Below are 6,852 nucleotides of genomic sequence, written 5' to 3'. Positions count from 1 at the left end.
CCCCCGAGCCCCACCTCGGGCACGGCCGGCCCGCTCTCCGCCCAAACCAAGCCCCGTGCTCAGCCCCAGCAGCGTGCCTGGGCCTGCACGCTGTCCCCCGGCACGGCCGTGGGCTAAATCGGCTGTAAATCGGTTCCTTCTCTGCCCCCTTCCCTGCCCTCCCTCCCAGAGGCAGCGGCACCCACCCAGCACACAGCTCCGGGTGCGCCTTCTGCTCCAAAGGCCGCGGCGGTAACATCTTCGAGGGCCTCCTGGGAAGTGGTGCCTGTTGGCGAAGTTAGTTTGGAAAACCTGAACGAAGCAGCCGCTCAGTAGCGAGAGAGCCCAGGAAGAGCCTGGGCCAGGTTGTCCTCTTCCAACCCCTTCCCTTTCCCACCGGACGGCGGGCTTTGCGGTCTCCGTAAAGCATCTCCGTGGTTGGAATTCCGAGAGGAAACGTTCCCAGCAAACCAGCTCGGCAATAACCATTGGGGAACGTTTCCCAGGGTGGAGGGATCCCTTCGCCATCTGACCTTTGTGGGATTAAGTCAACGTGAATGCTACCACTTTTTTCTCCCCTCCCTCCCCTTTCTCTCTGCCGGGGGATGACTGATGTGATTTATCGACTGCCTTGTTTCTTCTCCCAAAAAACAAATAAGGCAGCACTTATTCAACCTTTTGCCCTGGCGCTATCACTTTCAAACCAACACAAGTCAGCCACCTGCCTAAATCCACGCCAGCCCCCAGAACTCAGCTGCCTTTATCAGTTTATCAGCACTTTATCAGTATTTTATACACTGTCTTTCTTATCGGCCAAGCCACGCTCCTTCGCCCCGCAGCTTTGGCCCCCACGGCGCGCCCTGAAGGGATTTCGTCTCTTTGATCCCCGGGGCATTACGAACCCCTCAAAGCACAGCTCCTCAGGGCAAGCGCAACACCAGCACGTCCCCCGAGCCCTTACCGAAGCGGCCGCATCTCGGCGGCGGTGGCACTGCCAAGCGAGAGGACAGCCGCTCTCGCAGAAAGGTAATGGCTGTGTACGCTTCTCGGTGTTTTAAAGGCCGAGGGAGCTATTTTTAGAGCTGAAATAACGTTCTTCCTGCTCTGGTATTTAAAATCTTGTGTTATCCTGGACTAATAAATGGCTCCTCGCAGCATTTGCTTTTCGCAACCCCACAAAATCCAGAGATCTTGGCCAGGTTTTCCCTCTGCACGCACCCGACGCTGCCCCATGGCAGGGCGACACTAAGGAGCTGCAGGCCATGACAATGACTGCCGGGCACGGCTTTCCTTAAGCAAGGAGGTGCTATTGTCCCCACGTCCCCAAGACAGGCCCCCAAATCAGGTGCCTTAACAGAGGGGAGGTCTTTGAGTTCAGTAACCTCTGGCTTTAAGCAGTCGAGGCTGAAAAGAACCTTCTGTCAAAGAGGCGAGAAGTCACAGCGATCAGCGACAGCGATTTTGGCCGGAAAGGAAAACCCAGCGACAGATCAGAAACCGCCTTAGTCACTTCACCTCTGCCATCAGCCAAAGCTGGAAGGAAAACAATGCAGCATATGGGATTTTAAAGCAATTTCATTTTTGGTAAACTCTGAGCGTCTGAGACATTTTGTTCACAGCTCTTTTTTGAGCAGATGGTGTCCCTTTGAGCGCTGGAAAATGCACGGTGCTGACAGGCCCACCAAAGACCTCTCACGAATTAAAAAAATCACGGCTTAAAAAATGGGCACAGCAAGTGTGTGCTGGAACCCAGCCGGTCCGGGCACAACAGAGGCGCAGGGACGCACCAGCCGTCAAGGGGTGGCGTTACGTGGGCCCCCGGGGATATTTCCTACAATCCCTTCTGCATGGGACACCAGTCCCATGGGAGGAGCAGCCCCTCTCCCGTGAACCTCGTCCTGCAGCATCCCCCCGTCAAGGGGTACGTGGGTGCAAAGGGAGGTAGGGCATGTGGTCATGTCGCTTTTGAACTGCATCCTGCAGCAACGCATCCCTCGCAGCAACGCATCCCTTGCAGCAACGCATCCCTCGCAGCAACGCATCCCTCGCAGCAACGCATCCCTCGCAGCAACGCTGCGCATCCCAAAGCCTGCTGCAGGCTCACCTTGACCTGTGGAAAGAGCCTTTCCTCCCACCTCTCCACCAACGCTACCTTGGCAAAGACGGAGCAGCCACACGGATGCTCCCCCAGCTCGTTTGGGGTTACGCCTGGCTTTCCCAGGAGTGGGTGACGCTGACGTCCCTCCCTGCTCAGCCCAGCTCTTCGAAGACACAATTGCAATGACGCTGGTGCGCAGCCGTGACAACGCTCCCGGGACGCTGTGAGCAGTGCGTGACTTTTCCTGCCCCAGTCCTCACCGGGGTTTCCTGCTGAGTCTGAGACCCACTGGGGATCCGCCTGGCAATTCGCCTGGCCTGGAATTGGGGCTTTGACCTGCTCCCGCGCAAGCAAATGTGCCAAATTATGGCTTTGCTGTGCTGCCTGTTAATTAATATTTCCTCCTCCTGATGCCTCACAGGACGTGCATGTCCCCTGTCTAAATTTCACTGCGTCAGTGCTCTTTGCAGGGACCGAACTGCGTACCATCTCCACATCCGCTTTCTTCCAGCGACAGAGAAGTGGGAAGGCTGAGCCCCCCCCACCGTGTCCTGATATCAGGTAGCAGGATCAGGCCTCGGTGGTGTTTTATTTTTCATGTAAAAGAGAGGACTGCCGCAGAGCTAACCCCTGCCCTTGCAGACCTCGCTCGCAGCTCAGGAAGAAACAAAGCAACCTCGTTCCCCTCTAATTGCAGTCCTCCCCAGAGTGGTATTACCGCTGAAGACCGGCTACGGTTTTACTGGGCTGTTTTTTGGAGGTAAAAAGCTACACAGAGATGAGGAAAATGGGAAAAGGAATTGCTTTGAGTTTGCTTTCATTCCTGGGAAATAGATGTCTTCTGAAAATAGATTTACCACCTGGTTTTCCTGTCCTGCTCCTTTCTGCATCAAAGGCGGAGCGAGGCCTGGCAAGAAACGTCGCCCACCCAGAAACGGGAGCGGCGGGGAAAAGGGGCCAGGGATCGCTCGGCAGCAGCCGTCGGAGCTGCTCCCTACCCTGGTGCATGGGCTAAATACAGTGCCTAACAACCGCTTCTCAGTTTAAGTGTTAACCCTCATTTCATTAGCCAGATCATTTCTCATCAAAGCCATCTGTTCCTTTATCCAGCTTTTTAAATATTGTGATAGACTTCATTTCTCCAGATGCCCCGCTGCTAAACAGACGCCATCTGAGCACGCGCACCCTTGGCTTGGCATTAAGAAGCGTGCTCGGATTTGCCGGAGAGGCAGTCACCTGCAAAGTGCTCTCCCTTACCCCAAGAAATATCCCCAGATCCCAGCCCTCCAAGATGAAGCGCTCCCTCTTCCCAGCTTGCCCAGATGATCCCGACTGAGAAAAATTCACCTGGATTTGGGACTGGAGCAGCAAATTGAAGTGACCCACCCCATTTCGCTGCAAGAATGTGACATCATTTAAATGGTAGGAAGGGAAATGGAGAAAAAGGATACAAAATTTCGAAATTTTTTCCATACAAAGAGAAGTCAAAAAAATTACCGCTGTGATGTGGGATAAACAGGACTTGCCCACGAGACGGTCAGGGTCCGAACGCCGGGGGGGAAACCTTGAAGTGCCGGTGTGTGCAGACGAGAGCTGCAGGCTGGCGTGCCCTGGCCCCAATGGGTGCGTGTCCTCACCTGGCAGGAGGACAGTCCTATATGAAGCAGAGAAAACTCTGTAAAAAAGTCAAGGTTGTTTTTTTTTTTTCCTAAGAATATGAGATTTTATAAAATAATAATTTCCTATTATTATGCTATAAACGGTAATGGAATTATGTCAGCTGGGAAAATGTAGTACCCCTCAGCTAATACCGAGGTTAGGCATTACCATGCAGAGATGGTAGGCACCGTTTCACCTACAGTTTTTATCTGTGCCGCTCACCGGACCTTTTCTCCTGGGCATCTTCCAAGGCCCATGAAAGGGGGTTTTGGGTGTTTTTTTTTTTTGTCCTGCTTGCAGGCTTTGCTGCTCATCTGCTTCTCTTGAGTAGTGGATTTATCTTTACAGATGCAGCTGGTGTGGGGCAGGGCCCCACCTTTCGCAGAATCATGAAGGTTGGAAAAGACCTGTAAGACCATCAAGTCCAACCCCCAACCCAACCCCACCATGCCCATTAAACCATGTCCCGCAGTGCCACGTCCACACGTTCCTTGAACACCTCCAGGGATGGGGACTCCACCACCTCCCTGGGCAGCCTCTTCCAATGCTTCACCACTCTCTCAGGAAAGACATTTTTCCTAATATCCAGCCTGAACATCCCCTGGCGCAACTGGAGGCCGTTTCCTCTTGTCCTGTCGCTTGTCACTTGGGAGAAGAGACCAACACCCACCTCCCCACAACCCCCTTTCAGGGAGCTGTAGAGAGCGATGAGGTCTCCCCTCAGCCTCCTCTTCTCCAGACTGAACAACCCCAGCTCCCTCAGCCGCTCCTCATCAGACTTGTGCTCCAGACCCCTCACCAGCTCCGTCGCCCTTCTCTGGACACGCTCCAGCACCTCAATATCCTTTACCTGCTCTGGAGCCCTACTTTTGCTCCCTGCCCTTTTGGCTTTCACCCCGGCTGGGCCATGGCTGGCGCAGGAAGCAGTGGAGCAGCGGCGCAGCTCATGGCGCGAGGCTGCAAACCGTTCCCCTTCCTGGGGCTCGCGTCGGCGGTACCAAAGCCAGCAGGAGGGGATGGGTAGGGTGGCAGCCGGGGCGCAGAGCGGCTGGACAGGCCTGCCAGGGTCAGCTGGCTGCAGATTCACAAAATCAGGGTGGGAATTCTGCTATCATTTTCTCAGAAACAGCCTAAATTAGGGTTTAACTCTCCGGGAAGCGGGACAGCGGGAGGATGTACTCGGTGAACGCAATGCGCTCTATGTGTGAGGGTTGATTTAAACAGCGAAAGCCTCCAAACCATCCTGTGGGCAGCTCTGCCCATGCAGGGGCACCCCTGGCTCCTCCACAAACACAGCGCTTTGCTAGGTTTCAGGGGGTTTGGGGTTTTTTTCCCCCCTATTCCCCCCTGTCTAGTGGGGCTGGCGTTGCTGGGTGTGCGCCCCGGGATGCCGGAGGTTTCGGTTCCCCAGCTGGGCGCCGCTGAGCCAGAGCCATTGCGGGAGCCGGGGCCCGTGTTAGCAAATATCGCCTTTCCCGCTGGGCTCTGCTTTTGGTTTTTCTTTTCATTCTTCTTTTAAAAGAAGTTCTTAAGGGAAATTGCACCTTGATTCCCAGAAGCACCCCAGAAGGTGGTAAAAAGGAGCCCCATAACTCCCTGAGACACCCTTTCTACATAAGGGTACAGCGACAAAACAGTCCAAAATATCGAGGTAATACAAGTCCAGCCTGGCCATGCCTTTGGGGCCACAGTCTGTGAGCTGATACGTCATCAACCCTTAAAAATCCCTCCAAACTGAGAGCCCTCCCAGCTGCAACTACCCCAAACATCGGCTGACCAGAGCCCGTAGGTCCATCACCACGTTTCTAGCCTGGCATGGACTCCCAGGCTCACGTGGACACGGGAGACCTTCCAGAAGACCTTTTTCTTTCCTAGGAGCCTCCCACCCCAAGAGCTGGATGCGATACCTGAAGTCAGGCTGCGTTTCCCATCTGCTGGGCTTATTTCCAGAAAGCCATGTACTGGCTGCCGATTTCCGGGCCCGAAAATTCAGCGACGCCGGCCAGAGGACAGCAGTCGCCTTGCACTTGCAAGCTGCGGAGGGAAATAGGGTTGCAGACATCACCCGGCGTTACGAGGGAAGAGCAGAAGCGGAGGGAGTGGGCAAAAAGCCGCCTCCCACGCCCCAAGCAGCCGCCTCTGCATCCCTGCATCCCCCCAGCAATCCCCCACTTTCACCAGGTATTTTTAAACTGGCTCAGGGATACGGCCACCGGCCCAGGGTGGGCCACGCACCCTTTTCCCACCCCAGGCCCCCCGCGCTAAAGCTCTGCATCCAAGTGCCGAAGGGCTAGGTGAAGTTTTGGTGCTGCCGCGCCGGACCCTGGCACAGCACCTGGCCCGATGGCGCGGAGCAGGACTGCCGCCAGCTCGCCCGCATGCGGTGGCGGGGCTGCCGGGCGGGAGATGGCCCGGCAGGCGTCTGCTCCGCTCGGCTGCTTTTCAGAGACTGCGAACCCTGACGCGTTTCTTCAGTGCCAGCACTCACCCTCTCACCGCAGCCCCTTTCTCCAGGCGTTAAGTCCAGCACCAGCAGGTTTTGCTCATGCTTGTCTCCCACACTGGGAGATTACCCGCGCGCAGCCCAGCCCGTGCGCCTGGCCGTGGCAGAGACGGGGTTAGACGGAGCCTGGAAGCTCCTCTGGAGTCAGCTATCGCAACCCTGGCCTCACGCCACACCCTGACAGCCGTGTTTGTACACAGCCGTGACAATATTTGCATAGCCGAGTACAGGCTGTAAGTCACAGCCGAAATCCTCCTTTAGTGCTTGTGCCAAGTCCCAGGGCAGGTGGAGTGTTGCCTTGAGCCACCCCACGACAGAAAGCGGGTGACCCACTCGGGGGTTTTCTGCCGTGGAAGGAGCACACAACTCCTGAGCCACCACGGCGTTTCCTAAGAGCCCCGCCGGTTCTGGGAAAGAAAAAAAAAAAGTAAAACCGATCCAGCGCCTGCTGCGTGCCAAAGCCGAGAGCCTGGAAACACTCAGCGCAACACTGCGTGGGACAGCGTACAAATAGCTCTTGTTTTCAGTCCTACGTGGTGTTATTCCAGATGGTTCAACATGCCGAGGACAGAGTTAGAGACAACAGAAGATCAGGCACTGTCAAACCATCCGG

The sequence above is a fragment of the Gavia stellata genome, chromosome 19 (genome assembly GCF_030936135.1).
Source record: "Gavia stellata isolate bGavSte3 chromosome 19, bGavSte3.hap2, whole genome shotgun sequence".
NCBI lineage: Eukaryota > Metazoa > Chordata > Aves > Gaviiformes > Gaviidae > Gavia > Gavia stellata.
This window is presented reverse-complemented; position numbering follows the sequence as displayed.